The 16,982-nt window shown below is 38.0% G+C and overlaps 1 long non-coding RNA gene across 1 annotated transcript; it reads left to right on the plus strand.

The window, feature by feature from the left end:
• The first annotated feature begins 302 nt into the window (after window positions 1–302).
• Window positions 303–15,216, plus strand: LOC147438180 (uncharacterized). Its single transcript, XR_015184955.1, has 3 exons — window positions 303–730; window positions 1,552–1,653; window positions 14,978–15,216. It is a non-coding gene; the product is annotated as an uncharacterized LOC147438180 (long non-coding RNA).
• Window positions 15,217–16,982: the final 1,766 nt, after the last annotated feature.

Below are 16,982 nucleotides of genomic sequence, written 5' to 3' on the forward strand. Positions count from 1 at the left end.
GTCCACCACCAATTTTTTTGTTTTCGGAGTCGGGTAGGGCACGCCCTGCCGCTCCCCTCATACACCAAAAAAAAAGTATACAAGAAGAACGACCAGGACTATGCAGAGCGGGCGGAGAGAGAGAGAGAGAGAGAGAGAGAGAGAGAAGTGCTACTGCATACCCACTGTTAGGACTCTGGTGAGGAGTAGCACTGAGGACTACTCCAACACAAAGATCGTGGTCATCACGTGAATGCTCCTTCTTAAAGTACGTGCATGCAGAACATCGGGAACAGGAAGGGCACTAGTGCGCTCTGCACAAATTATTTTGAGAGAGAGAGAGAGAGAGAAAGTCTGAAAGAGCACTAGAGCAAGCTAAGCACTCTTGAAGTCAGGCCCAACGTTCAAAATGATACCGCCACAGGCTACGCCAGCATTAGGGCCAGATGTGTGTGTGTGAGAGAGAGAGAGAGAGAGAGAGAGAGAGAGAGAGACGCCGATGACTCCATCAGTGCACATAGAAGAAGGCCCAAAAACTGGGGCGTGTCCATTGAGAGAGAGAGAGAGAGAGAGAGAGAGAGAGAGAGAGCTCTACTATGCTTACAAGTTAAACAACCCTGCAGTAGAGAGAGTGAAAGAAAGGATAGGACAGGGGAGGTGCTTCTCATTAAGAAGCCAGAGGCTTTGCTTCTCTAGAATCGGAGGCGCTACATTGTTGCACATGACGGAGATTCTTCATGCCAATCTTGAGGTATTCATCTCTCTCTCTCTCTCTCTCTCTCTCTCACACACACACACACACACACACACACACACGCAAATATCGTCTTCACCTGGTCTTACCATGACCCCGTTATTATCTGTGGAGCAAGCAACTAATAGACCATGCAAGGTTTTGAAGGCAAGTAGACAAGCTCACCAGTACACAATGCCCTCCAAGCTATGATGCAGCGCTCTCTCTCTCTCTCTCTCTCTCTCTCTCTCTCTCTCTCTCTCGGGGCGAGTCTTCATCTTGAGCATCTCTACTCTGTGCTATCGAGCTCAAATCTTCCCCATCCCTCAAGCGCCCTGCATGTTGTATGACGCAAGTATCTCTCTCTCTCTCTCTCTCTCTCTCTCTCTCTCTCTCACACACACACACACACACACACACACACACATTCCACACGCTTGACGCATCGTGTGTGTGTGAGATGTTCTCCAGCCCCTCCCAGGATTGAATGTTTTCTTGCCACGATGCGTCAAGCGTGTGGAATGTGTGTGTGTGTGTGTGTGTGTGTGTGTGAGAGAGAGAGAGAGAGAGAGAGAGAGAGAGAGAACCGCTTGCAAACCTGTGTGTGTGTGAGAGAGAGAGAGAGAGAGAGAGAGAGAGAGAGAGAGAAAGCTATTGTGCTTACGATTCACACGTCCCCCGCTCCTCAAAAAAAACACACAAACACACACTAGAGCCGACACACTCCCACCTCTAACGCTCTCCCCTTCGTGTGGTTACCCTCCCTGAGGCTTCGTTGCTCTCTTTCTACACTAGCTCTTTCTAACATAGCTCAACATGTTTGCTTTCTGTCCTCGCAGAGTAAATGAAGAATTGTTGTTTGTTGAGAGGAGCAACTGAAAGCATTGGGGAGGAAAGTCTCAATATGAAATCAAAGCAAGATCATATATGGAAAGAACAAGGTGAAGGATCATGTTGGCATTCCAAAAACAATTTGATGAAAGAGATTTATGTGAGATTTGTATTTTTAAAAAATTTAAAATTAAGGTATTAAAAAAATTGTCAATGAATCTAAAAATGTATACCTTTAATTTTTAAAAAAAGATCTTAAAGTTGTAAGCAAAAACAAGTAAAATCAAGTCGTGTAAAGATGTGAAATGAAATTTGAAAAAAGAAGATTCATTTAATATTTTAAAATAGAAATAACAACTAAGGTAAACCTTTATCATGGCACTGAAAACAATGAAAGTCTGTATAACCCAACACAACACTAAGAGCTTCTTTTAGAAAGCCAAAAATTGGTTTTCACAAAGTTGTATACATTCAAGAACAATGTTTGTATATTTTAAGTCTGTTAGGCTTTAGTTTAATGCTGCAAGAGATCGCCTCTCATAGCTTTGTGTTGATTTGTAGTGAATGTTTACTGAGATAGCATAAATATGAAAACTACATGTTATCTTTTTGGCTTTCTAAAAAAAGTCTTAGTGTTGTGTTACGTTAGACAGAATTTCATTGTTTTCAGTGTCATGATGAAGACTTATCTTAAATGTTATTTTCATTTTAAAATATTAAATGAATTTTTCTTTTTCAGCTTTCATTTCACATCTTTACACGGTCTGACTTCACTTGTTTTTTCTTGCAACTTTGCAAGTCTTTTTTTAAAGCTAAGGGTATATATTTTTAGACTCACTGACATTTTCTTAGATACCTTAATTTTGAAAGAGTGTGAATCTCACATAGGTCTCTTTCATCAAATTGTTTTTAGAATGCCAACGTAACACTTCACCTTGTTTTATTACATAAAGCGTACGATATGAATATCCATGGGTGTGATTGGGTGCATGTGAAATCCAATGCAATTTGGATGTGATTGTATGTGTGCATGATGCCTTACTTTTCTTTGTGTGATAAGGGACCGATCACATCCAAAACTTTACAAACTCCAACTAGTGTATCAAGCCAAGGGCAAGGGTAATGCAAAGAATCTCCCTCACAGTCACAAGGAAGTGTGCATATTGCATGTCATCATGGGATGTGATGTCCTTGACTACAATATCAATGTTCATCAAGAAGAGGCTTCACTCCAAGATATACTTAAAACTTAAGTCATCCTATGAGTGAGTGTGTGTGTGTGTGTGTGTGTGTGTGTGTGTGAGAGAGAGAGAGAGAGAGAGAGAGAGAGAGAGATATTACTTTTGAATCTCTTCTCTTGCTCCAATGCTCTAAGGCTGTTTGATTTGAGATAATATCAAAGAGGCCCTCACGAGTCACAAGCTTGGCATGAAATTTTGCTTTTGAGTCTCTTCTCTTACTACAATGCTTTAAGGCTGCTTGATTTGAGATAATATTAGAGAGGCCATCACAAGTCACAAGCTTGGCAAGAATATGGAGATCGATTCCTCCCTCCATACACAATGATTCTTTTGAGCGAGTAGAGAGAACTTCCCCAAGTATCTAATAGCAACGTTCTCAAATTGTTGTATCAGATTTTGTATCCCTCATTCTCCTCATATCCATTGCATCAACTCATGAGTGCAGCCATCTACTATAGACCTGTCCTTTAGGTGTGCCTAGGCTTGAGGAGCCCCATTGTATGTAGTTTAGTTGAGTCATGGTTTGATATCTCTCGAATGGAATAGAAGTTTGTATATTGAAGCTAACTCAAGGTTTAATATCTCTCGAACGAACTAGACGTTTGTATATTGTAATGGGCTACAAATCAAATAGATAGATAGGGAGAAATCCAAGAGAGAAAATTAGAGCACAACAAAAGTTTGAATATTGAAATGGGAAAAAAAAAGGTAGACAGGGAGAAAGGACGCAATTGTAATGGGCAAGATAGAAAGGCATCAAGCACCTCTCTCTCTCTCTCTCTCTCTCTCTCTCTCTCTCTCTCTCTCTCTCTAAATGGAGGGTTTATGTAGTTAGTGTTTGCATGTCTGAGCACCACCAAAGGCGATGTTGCTATTGAAGACCTTATCATTGCCAAAGGTCCAGCGAGACCTGCCTTGGGTGATTTTCTCGAGCTACTGGTTTCTAATGTATATACCCTTTTGGTGATTGGTGCATGTGAATGTTGATTCTCTCACCTTTCTTACATTTGAAGTTCTGTGTGTATGTTGTCAACATGCATGTCTGTAGTTTTTCACTTGGGCTTGATATTATGTGGAAGTGAGTATCTCTATTGGATAATTTTGGCTCCTTATCATCACCCTTGTAGTAAATAGCAACCCGAGCATGCTTCAATGGGAACTCAGAAGGGCTCAAGATGGAACATATATGTTCAGAGTTCAGCTGAACTGATGTGTTTGCTAGCCTTTGGTAGAGAGTCTCTTAGCAAGCAAAATGTTTTCAATAGCCTCCAAGATCCCCTTCTCTTTTGATTGGTCAATGGGTTATGCAATCTTCTATGTGAAAAGTAAGAATTTCAGCCATAGCCTTGGAGAAGACAGAGTCACATTTGTCTTCTTTAAACAAGTACAAGCAACCATCTCTACTTTCAACCAAGAGTGGATTTGCCAACAAGCAACAAGATTTCTCAATCAAGCTGTCATACGGCTCTTACATGTGGCTATGATTTGTGTGCTACCAGGAATTCATTTGATGGTCACTTTGTATTTGACCTTTCATTTGATTGCTTGCATTGGTTACCAACACCGAGTGGGAAGTCACTTTGTATTTGATTGCTTGCATTGGTTACCAGCACCGAGAGGGAACTTGGAAGTCACTCCCTAGAGTTGTTGATGATTGGCAAAATATGGTATCCATAGGGTGGCAGTTTGTTGGGCTCTCTACCATGCTTGACAATTATATGACAAATTGTGTAGGATTCTCCGAAATTGTGTATGGATTTACAGTGAGGCGCTCTCCTTGCTTGGATAGGGTTGTCATCTCCCAATTTACGAGCTTGACTATGAAGCAGTCAGCAACATGCAAATAGCAAGGGATAAAAAAGGTAGCGAACAAACCTGACTCTACATCATTACATTACCCTAGGTGAGCCAAAGAGAGAGAGAGAGAGAGGGGGGGGGGGGGGGGGGGGGGGGAGGGTAAGCCTACACTTTTGGCAGCACATGGGAAAGATCCCTTGTCTACTAGGATGGGTGAGATAATGACATGTTCCAATAGAAAAAGGATGCAACCCCTCTAGCCAATGGATGTAAACTACCAAGCCTATATTAGTGGCTATTTTCTAATTAGAAAAAAGATGCAAGCCCACTGGCCAATGGATGTAAACTACCAATCCTATATTAGAGGCTATTTTTTTATGAATCATTGCACTTTGATTTTATTGCATTGTGTATATGCTCTATCGTAATGCTCTTGCTCTTGGAATAGTCTAACCCTAATCTTACTTGCTTTAACCCTACCCTAACACCATGGCTAAGCTAAGCCTAAATCTACCATAGCTTGACGCTACACCATTGGTGATTAGGAAACACGCTCTTGCTATTACTAATCCCATCAAGTGATATCAGATCCAATGGTTCACACCTAAGCTTAATTAACTTTTCCATTACATTATTAATTAGTAGCATGATTGCGGCAGTTGCATCTCAAAACATTGTTTGCAGGCAAAGGAAACATCTCAACATGCTCAAGGCACTGCGGGTAGGGCTGCATCTCACTTGCTTCTCAAAATTCCATCAAGGTGGTGCTTTTCAAAACGCTGCCATGTTCTAGCAGTTGAACTTCCTCGCAAAATGTTGTCTTCAGTAGTGTGTCTTCAATAGTGTGATTTTGAGAGCATCTCAAGAAGGAATTGAAGGCTAATAGGCAATTTTTTTAGCATATGAAAATGTTGTTTCCTGCAGCTAGTAGGTGAGCAATCGGTGCTACATATCAAAACGCCTGTAAGCAACTTCATAGAGTGGTGTCTGGATTTGATGATGGAGATAAGCCTTGCAAAGGCACATGCGTGGTTTTGGTTGCTCCAAAATATGTGCACCTGCATGTATCAATTCTTCATCAACTCTTGAAAGCTTCAAGTTTTGTGTTTCAATTCGGATACATATGCCATATATGTCAGTTTTTTGGCTTTTTTTGTCAATCAGACATAGCTCACAGTGAAGCACCGGCTATCATACACGAATATTTGCTTCAACAACGTGGTATACAAATTCACGTGTATACGACTTCAAATTCAAAGCTCATGCAGAAGGAAAGGAAAGCTCATTCAATGGTTTGCTCAAAACACTCTCTACACTAAACATATCAGAGTCCAAAATTGTTTTTTTTTCCTTGTTAAGTAACATAGACTTATGGTTTGTCTTTTATCAACAAAATTATCTTCTTTTAGTCAAAGCCTCTTTTAATTTATATGTTGTTAGTCATGCCATGATAAAACTTGTATTGGTTAGACACTGCCACATATACATAAGTGGTAAGACCTCCTAAACACATTTGTTCTCAGCCCATTTTTGTCCCGCTTTTCATGAGGTTATTGGGTACACCTTAAACCTAAAGTTTGGCAATGAACCGAAAACTCCATCTATTGGTAGCTAATTTTAAACCTACACCCTATCTGTTCAAGGGGGGCTTTACTCTATTATAGCACTAGGTTATGGATACACCAAAATCCTTGGTTGTGAGGGAACCTAAAACTGATCACGGTTGTCGAGTACTCAAAAATCTTAAAGTAGCATGAGAGTTTCCTGTCTAGTTCGGGCTTGAGGGGGGATTGTTAGGTTTCAAGTCCTAGCCTTGGTCATCTATCCATGGGAAACGTCTCCAAAGGCATACAATTAGGAGAGCCAATTTGCATGACAGCTTTTATCTTATATATATGAAAAGTCTTTGAGTAAAAACATACACAAGTGTTATTTTTATATGTCGTGTTGTTAACTGAGTCAACATCAATTAACAGAAGCTGCTAAAGGCCCGAGGCTTATGGATGCACATCAAAGATGAATCCAAATAAGCAGTAAAGATTGGAGTTACACATTTTCCACATTTTTTCAAAATGGTTACGAATTGTAAATTCTCGATTTGTTTCAAGACATTGTAATATTTTAATGTATTACGAGATCAATGGGAGTTCTAAGCTGTAAAAAATAGGTCAGTTAGTGTGCCTAGGTAGGAGATTCAGTAAATGGTGGAGCCCTAAAGGCCTTGGGCGCCCGGACATTGCATAGTTTTACCCTAGGTATATAGGGCAGTGTGTAAAATAAATTACTGTTCTCAAGTTTATTTATTGAGAGCACTCTTTGGTAAGAGCTCTTGAGGTGTGTGGCTATGGAGTCCTTGAGCTTTTCCTTGCTCATGTGATTGGTTAACACTAATCAATGCTTAATTCTCTTTCACTATGCCTCTCTCATGCTTCTTATTATTGCCTATGATGCTTAGATTAGCTAGATCTTAACTAATTAGTGGTTAATCACTCTCTAATCTTGTGTGATTGCCCTCTCTTGCTTGTGTGTGCATGTAGGTTTGATTGGAGTGTGGTGCTCGATAGATCTATGTGTGTGTGCTTGCTATTAGTGTGTTGCATGATAGGATTAGTATTATGTGCATCTTGCAATCGTTAGTGTGTGTGATTGGGTTGATTGGAGGTGAAGATAAATGGATGTGGAGATTGCCCTTCATTGTAGCTTAGCTCCTCCATAGGCCGAGAATCTCACCTCATAGAGTTAACCATTCGTGTTTCCATGATTAGCTCACTAATCCTGTGAGTGTTCCCATGTCCTAGTCGGGTAGCTCATCTCACCGGATTGATAATTATGTTGGTCATTGGAGCTATGCAACGATGGAACCCCCAACATTTGGCGTCGTTGCCAGAGACAATGACCTACGCTAGTGTAATTGTGGCATAATCGGATGTGTTTTCTCACTAATTTTAGTACTAATTTCACTTGTGTGTTTGGATTTTGGATGTGTGCGCATGAAGCAATGTGTTCATAATTCCCTATTTGTCATCGTATCTTGCCAATTGTGTGTTTACACACTCTAATTTCACACTAACCCCTTGCTAATTTCACTAATTTTGCTAACTTACACACTAATTTGCTATGAAAGATTGATCTTTCAACCGTTCAATCGATCTTCAAGGAAAGGTAATCAAGGAGGTATTCTCAACCTCCCTAGAATCTAAAGATCTTCCCAAGTTTGAGTGTTTTGAGCTACTTGATTATCTTTGCAGTGTTGTTTCCACCAAAGCTTGGCATCCGATGTGAGACGAAACATAGCCAACATTGCTTGGTTATCGGGAGTAGTACCAGCAATAGCAAAATAATCCTCCATCTCTTCGAGCCACACTTCTGCATTGCGCTCAACTAGGGCTCCTTCCCCTTTGAAAGAGGTAAGTTTAGCTTGCTTGAGAAGTAGCTTTTCTCTTGAAGAGATGTGTACACCGCACTCTGTGCAATATAGATTAAGTGAAACTTTATTGGATACTCTAACTTTAATCCACTTTAAGGTAAGACTTAATCAGTCAATAATACAAACAAAAGATAATATTAATCCAAACTTTATTTATATACACATTATTTGCTACCAAGGTTGGTAGTCTTTAGGTACAAGGATTGTAATGTCTCTATATTTTGAGTTTAGTGAGTGACTACAAAAAGATAGGCTGAAGGATCAAAATAATAAGTTTCTTTTGACCCTTGAAAGCTACGAGATACACATAAGGGTCGAATCCTACCACCATGGATAACTTTTGTAACTTGGTAATAGACCCATTGAGTCTGAGATATCTTTTCTCCTCCCAAGGTAATGGTAGCATCCGGATTCTTAGTACCAATGAAAAGATAAACTTCTATGACTTTTAACTCCTCTGCCCATCGAAGTTTCTTAAGGTTGGTATCCATGCACCATATCTTGTCAGCATCGATGGTATAGATTCCTCAGATGGACTCCAGTTGATGCCCCATCCTCTATGCACCCTTGGGATAGGTGGTGCAAACACCCTATCCAAAATCATCATCACCCTTTTTCGAAACTGATAATTTGGTGATTGGCATGCATTTTCAAACATGATGGTGAACACCTGGAATTTTTGGTAGGCTGAATGAACATTTTCCTGTACGAGGAAAGTTCAATCTTCAATACCATATAAAAACTCAAAACAATTTTTCTAGGTTCTTCTATTATTTCAAACATTCGCATCCTTCAATATCTAAACATCAATCTAAAAATCTCCCCAAGCTTTAACCTAGGCTTTGATACCATTGTGAGGTCCCTGCCCCTTTTCGAGAGGAGCGGAGTACCTTTGATAGGTCTCCAATCCTGAAAAAGAAAAACCAATGGACATTACCTTAGCTACTATGTAGCCACAGGCATGAACCGTTAGTGAAGGATTGGTCCTATCTCGCTATGGCGGAGCGTGACCACCATAACCCTATCTAAAAACTATCTATAATCAAGTATACCTAAAAGTATAAATCTTACAGTGACCAACCTGTGCGCTTTTTTCCCCATGTTTCAGAAGCACAGCCGCCAAGGTTTGTCTCTTTTAAGATTTATGACTTTAAAAAAAAACAATTTCTAGCGTTGAAAAGTTACCCGACTCATCGGGTCCACCCGTCCATAGAATGTTACCGTCGCGATATTATTCTCCCACTTTCCACACCACACTCACCCTTCTTTTGTTATCTAATTACTACCACACTGTTTAAACATACATGTTTCTTTACTTTATTTATGATACTAGTTCGTTAAAACAGCCCTTCAAACAGTATTACAAACAATAGTCAAACAAGAAGTCGTCCAATTTTAAACCAATAACCCTTGGATTAGGTTCACTCAAGAATCTCTACTAGGGCTATTATGTCCGATCTGTATATACATTATTTACAAAAACCCTTGTCCTTGCCAATCTGGGCGTCATCCTCACGCCACGACAAAACAAAACTGCAGTATCCAGCTGGGCTAATCGGGTGTACTCCCACCACAGCATTAGCGGTGCCATCCTGGGCGTCATCTCACGCCTCGGCAACTGCTACATAATACCAACGCTAATAACTAGAGAGACTTGAGAGAAACCATACCGAAGGTTTTGGACAAACATTCTTTCCTAAAGTAACCAGTTTAACCAGACATTCTTTCCTACTTGTCAAACATATGCCGAGTTTCTTGGGGTTAAGCTCCTTGGTTTCGGTCCGTGTTTTCTTATCATAAGGTAAATAATATATTCCTATGGTCTCGCATATACAATGATGCATAACTTGAACTGCAATACTAACCTATACCATAGCTCCGATTGGTCCGATTGGTGGAGACATAACATGTTCCGAGGAGTTCCACCGTTACTTGTACCAGCTTTATGATCATTAGCGCCTTGGGTTCGAGCACGCTTTGGAGCCATTTTTTTGTACTACACTTATGTTATACACTTAGAACTTTAAATTGGTCAATTTCCCTAGTAATCTCCTTGTTTCCAAAGAGAGTCTGTAATTTGAACCCTCGCCAACTCGGATTCACACTTGGTGTTGTTGTTCTACATCTAATTTCTATACATCAAATATTTTCTAATCGTGATTAATAAAAAATTAAGTGTGTAAACTATGTGTGAAAGTTTAGGAATGCATTACTTTTATGCTTCACATTTCTAATCCAATTCTAACTTCAATTTCTATACTTCAACTAAATCAATTTTCAGTATTATTCAAAATTCTACTTAATCTAATTGACAATAAAATTGGTGAATGAGAATTTCATCATGTATAATAAGAATATGATGAGTTCTCTTATGTATAAACTTTCAATTAACTATGCATAAGTTAATAGTGAAGATGTACTAACTAGAGAGAGTAGGTATACTTAGAGAGAATTAGAGTAAGAGAAAACATACACACACATTTTTTCTAAAGTTAATTGAATCTTACTAATCCATTAGAAAGATTAGAGTAAAAGAGAACACACACACATCCTTTTCTGAAGCTAATTGACTCTTACTAATCTATTAGAGAAATTAGAGTAAGAGATAGCACGTACACACACATAGCTAATTGAATCTTACTAATCTATTAAAGAGATTAAAGTAAGAGATAGCACACACACATATCCTTCTTAAAACTAATTGAATCTAACTAATCCATTAGAAAGATTAGAGTAAAAGAGAACACACACACATCCTTTTCTAAAGCTAATTGACTCTTACTAATCTATTAGAGAAATTAGAGTAAGAGATAGCACGCACATACACATAGCTAATTGAATCTTACTAATCTATTAGAGAGATTAGAGTAAGATATAGCACACACACACACATATCCTTCTTAAAACTAATTGAATCTTACTAATCTATTAGAGAGATTAGAGTAAGAGATAGCACATACACACACATATCCTTCTTAAAGCTAATTGAATCTTACTAATCTATTAGAGAAATTAGAGTAAGAGATAGCACACATACACATATATCCTTCTTAAAACTAATTGAATCTTACTAATCTATTAGAGAGATTAGAGTAGGAGATAGTACACACACACACACATAGCTAATTGAATCTTACTAATCTATTAGAGAGATTAGAGTAGGAGATAGCACACATACTTCATTCCTAAAGTTAATTGAATGCTCAATTAATACGCACCTTATTAGTCCACTAGAGTTTTTGCTCTCTTAGTGGTTTGTGAACGCCTTCTCTCTAAGAGAAGTGGCAGCACTTCATGAGCGCTATAGAGGCAATCTCTATGTTTAAAGTGTGAGCATGGATGCTCTATTTATAGCAGAAATGAAAACGTCCGATTTTTTTTTCCCAAATATATATATATATATATTTTTATTATTATTTTAAAAAAAATAATATTTTTTTTCCCAAAAATCATACTCGCGTTTTTGGTACCCTTGTGGTACCCATCAGCTTGACCAATTTGTCATTATCATCAAAAGATAAGGCCACACAGTCCCCCCTCATTATGATTAGTCAAGACTATCCTCTCCTTTTCATGTGACAGTGTGTCCCACTTAGTTCCCTCCTATGTGAGTCCATGTGCCTTCATTTGTCATCCCTGTGTATTCTTTTGTCTTTATAATTATTTTATTTGTTTCTTTAATGATAATTTACTTTACATTTTTAAGTTAAACTTTACAGTCTTATATTAACTTTACAATAATAAAAGAAAATTCTACCATCAGTAACTAAGTCTTACAATAAGTTAATTAGTGATTCATATAGCTAAACATGTCAGAATTTTGTAGCGTAAATTTTAAATTCTAGGTTTTCTCAGCCTACGATTCATAATTTGAACTCGAATATCTTAAATAATGAGTGATGGTTAAAAAGAATTCAAATGCGTAATAGAACTTGTGTCAAATTCGAAAGTAGAGACCTTACACCATTATTGGATAAATACACCCGAGGAGCAAATAAACGGATATGTAAATAACTCGAGTACAGTTACTCCATACTGATACCTTGGACGTGGTTATGTATAAATGTCATCTGGCTTTTATAGACCCACCTTTTGACTTCGAAACAGAATTGGAAATAATAAATGATCACCAAATAGTGTTGTTGCTATGTAGTGTATCTCACACCGTTGAGATCGTGGCAGGTATACTGTACCCTAGTGGATGGCTGCATGACATAAGCTAATTGTAAGGTTCTGTTGAATTGGGTGTGTGGGATCAACGTGGGCTAGGTACAAAAAGCTCGTATGGGGTTACGAACCGGGTATCGAATGCATACGTTTTCTTGGTTGGTTGTCATGGTGTAACTTGGTACTATAGGACTTGACCTTGCTTTTATTTTAAAAAAAAATCTCTCTATACACTCAGTAGCGTTTTAAAGCTTCTCTGTATTTGTGTCGGGCTTCTTGCAACACGCCACTGCCTGTGCTAGGGTTGAGTTGGTAGGTGATTGCAACAGCGAGTGTTGGGGCGACTTTGTCTAGATCAACCGGATCTTCTGTTGGGGATAATCCTGGAGTATATGGCCCGTATGGGCGCCCTCGAGTGTGGTAGCTGGTCCGAGTCAGTGGCGGATCTGCTCCTGATTTGCTTCAGCAAATATAAATGCCTCTTAAAAAGTGAGTACTCTTACTCACTTAGCATTGTGCTGTATTCACATGTGCGTGCATTCTAAACTGTGTGGGTTAGAAGCTATTTTCTATTGTGTGCTCAAACATGCCGAAAAAGAATGGGAAGGAGATTGTGGAAGCTTCTTCGTCTCCTAATCTACAGGTTAACGAAAATTCTTTCTTGCTCTCGAGAATGTCTAAAAATACTGTGAAGCTATGCTGAAACTGTTTTGAGAAGCTGTGAAAAAACCAGTAATTAGTTTTTTTAAAATAAACCCTGTTCCGGATATTGACCTTTCTGGTTTATGGGGTGTAATATGAGTAGTAATATTGGTTTGCTTTGGGAATGATGCAAGTTATGGTTCTCTTGACTAGTGATGTAAAGGTCCGTGAAATAAGCGGAATGGGAAATATAAACTTGGTTCTGTAAGCTAGTTTTTTTTGGATGGGATAAATCTGACCCTATTGGCTAAGGAATAATATGACTTGAGCATGTCTAAATATATGGCATGATTTAGGATCGGACTGCATTATGTTTGGTTGGAAATGGTAAGGTTAGCTGGTGATGATTCAATTTTTTATTTTTTTTTAAAGCTACTTGATGTATGTATAGCTGGTCTTTGTATAGAGCCAAAAATTCACAAATAAAAAAAGCTCAAAAACAGTGAGCAAGTAATGGTCGGAGACCTATGTCAGCTTTAATACTAAGGAGTTCGGAGTACACTATGTACATTGGCTAACCTCAAATTGATTCAATTCATAGTACTGGTACTGAAGTTTCGGAATTGTCTAAAGAGACTTTGAATAAACTGAAGACTATTTTCAGATTTGTTGCCATATTGGATGATACTATGTAGCTATTATATGTGTTTTTTATTGGCTCGTTTTTACCGTATTAAAGCACAAGATGGGAAGATTAGTGAAAGGTTCCTTTGCTAATCACTGATTCAGCTTATTGACAGATTTCTGTTGGCTGAGGCTGTTTGACCTTGGGTATTGACCTTGGGTAATTCAAAAAAATAAACTTGAAATTATACTTATAATTAACACAAAATAGTGATATGATGGTTCTATTACCTTGGTAAGTTATAATACCGATGTGTTGTAGTGCTCTAGGTAAGGTAACAAATCCTGGACTGATTTGGTTTTTTAATGAATCGACAAAAGGTTATTCTGAAGTTACTGATTACTGGTGTCAAATTTGTAGACCTACATTCGGATATTGTGTAGTAACTAAGTGGTATCATATACCGGTTATGGTAGATAACTAGTTTTATATTTACTCGGTGGTTTTTTACCATAGTGCATCACAAGTGGTGTATATTAGTGAAAGTTTCCGGTTGCTGTTCACCAATTCAGCATAGGGACTGATTTCTACCGGCCATAGTATGTTGGACCCTTGGGTATTCAATAAATTGTGCTTGCCAATGTCTGCTTGCCTCTTTCTCAAGTATACTTTAACTGGTCTTTTACTACCAGTTTGATGTATATACAACAAAAAGCTTCTAAATGGGTTGGTTTAAAAGCGTCTTGATACCATGTAGAAATATCATAAAACTTGTATTCCCCTTAAGATTAATCCTAGCTTAAGACTGTTATATCACTTCTTTCTCGGATGATGTCTGAGCTTGCTCTAAGGGACTGAGTCGTCTAGTGCTTTTTGATATGCAATTTATAGCTGGCTTAGGGAAGTAGTAGGTTGAACATGACATAATAACATTGCTATTTCTTGATTAAGGAAGCATATATCTAAACAAAAAGGAGCAATTCTCTGGTTTATTGGTAAATACTTAATCTTTTTGGTGGATATCTCAGCTTGGTTATAAATTGGTTCTTCAAACAATTTCAGTTTTATATATATATATCTATATCTATATATATATATATATATATATATATATATATATATATATATATATATATATATATATATATATATATATAAGATACAAGAAAGTGGTGGTCTTTAATAAACTCAAATTAGGCTCGAGATTGCTCGTGCATAACTCTAGAGTGTGAAATTCTCTCCAATCTGTCTAGGAAAGAAGTACTCTTTTAATCTCCCTAATATACTCCTAAAATCTTAGGATTTGTAAAAGAACGTTTTTCTCAAAAAATATATATCATATATTTAGCAGCTCTATGGGGTTTATCAATTTCCTTATCAAATTGGCATAAAGCCAAGTAAATTTTAAAATATATATATATACAAGTTAAGAACGATGTTTTTTTTATGATGACATGGATAACAACTGAGATGCCCAGCATCACCTGCGTACAGCCACGTGCTAACGAATTGTTTTCTTGTGGCTATGGGTGCAGGTGAGGGCTACCTTTCTTGATTAAAACGTTTTGTTCTTAACAAATGGTGGATCTCTTATTGTGAAGAAAAAATTCCCAGACTTTGGGTTTGCGGATTCCTGAGCTATATTTTGTTATCTTCATTACCTTGTACAAAATTTATTTTCAACTGCAAATAGATTATTGTACAAAATCCATTGTACTTTTCTAGAATTGTTGGTCTGTGAACAGTTAGTGTTCGTTTGAGTATATATATATATAAAGATTTAGAACAGGGAGATCACCAGACCTATACAACAAGATTTATTTCAGGTGGATACATAAAGTACAAATAAATCAAACCATGCAGATGGTATACATTGAAAAAAGTTGACATTAGTAGACTTTGTATCTTTAAACATTTGCATATAGGATTTGAGCACAAACATGACTACATATAGAGAGCATTCTCTCCAGGTCACAGAGTATGGGTTCTTATCTATGAAAAATAGGTATGCTCTGATACCACGTGAAAACATAAGGGGGACTCGAGAGAGGGAGGAGATGAACACAACACATATACAAGAGAGGCAATAATAGACTAAAATGGAAAGCTTTATTAATCATAGGACTACAATGAGATATAGTTTGAGTACTTAAAGTACACAAACAGGTACTTTAAGGTACTTTTTACTATCTACAAAAGGTACGTTGTAGTACCTTGATAGGTACTATAAAGTACCTATGATACACAATATAGGTACTTCTGAGACACTCAATGGATGATCCCCAAACCCAAGCTTGAGAATGAGGTCCCAAGTACAATGAGGTGTTTTCCCATCTAACAACACTCTCTACAAGATGATCTAATGCCTCACAATATCTCTCTCTCTCTCTCTCTCTCTCTCTCTCTCTCTCTCTCTCTCTCTCTCTCTCTCTCTCTGTTTCAATCTACCAATGCTGAGGTGTGAGTGTGCTTCCCAGTAGCATCACTTCACCACCTTGCTAAGCTCACTACCTAAGATGTAGTGGCATCCCTTCTCTAGACCAATATCAGCTTGGAACTAGGCACCAATACTAGGCTCTAAGCTCTAGGATACTCCTAGGTACAATTGTGTACAAAGGGACTAGTGTAACCTTCTCTACTACATTGTTTATAACTACTATAAATGACTCCTCCAAGTGACTTTTGAGGATTCCTTAGGTAGGTAGATCCTCCATGATGAGGAAAACATTCCTTCTTACACTTCATCAAGAGATTATGGCCGTATCACTTGGTAGGTCACTCCCAAGTTGGTATGTTGGCTCTTTTGTGTAGTCTATAGCTCTGTAGGCAGCCAAATTGGTGCCTTCACTATAAATGGTAGGAGTGGAATTAGACTAAATCCTCAAACCAGGCTATAGTCCATATTGAGTAGAACAATTTCTCTTTGTATTTCTCCACAAGGTCATTGGTATAGGTGGCTGCTATCACCCCTACAGTTCTACCTACAGACCTCCTGAAATTACTCCTTGTTTTAAGTACTTTTCAATTGTCTTCTAGGTGGTTGTTGTAGAGTCCTCCAATGTGCATAGCTGGATGATGTAGAGGTTCATGAACATCCAAAATGATGTCAAAGAAGCATGCTAAGGTACCATGCCATCATTCTACAATGTCAACATTATTGACCCTTTGTTTCTACCTTACTGAAAAGGATGTGTTGGAATTGAAACTTTAACATTATGTAGGCCTACCTACATATACACTCACTTGTTCAAAAAATACGATGTGCTATTGGATAGATTTGGGAATCATCACATCAATTGAGAATTGAGACTAGCTCATATAAAGGCATTTTAAATGAGGATAGGTTGTGCCGACTGTGTCAAAGAGAGCCAAAGATAGAGATTTACTATATATGCCATTTTACAACATACTCTGAGATATGTGACTATTTTAATTTCCTATCTAGAGAGGGTTTTGGGCCTATATTTAGAGTTATGAGATACGAAGATCAAGGATGTCTTGGCACCCATCTATTGGAGATTCAATGATATCTAGGAGGGT

This window comes from Adiantum capillus-veneris, chromosome 17 (assembly GCF_014529385.1).
Source record: "Adiantum capillus-veneris isolate H3 chromosome 17, ASM1452938v2, whole genome shotgun sequence".
Classification (NCBI taxonomy): domain Eukaryota; kingdom Viridiplantae; phylum Streptophyta; class Polypodiopsida; order Polypodiales; family Pteridaceae; genus Adiantum; species Adiantum capillus-veneris.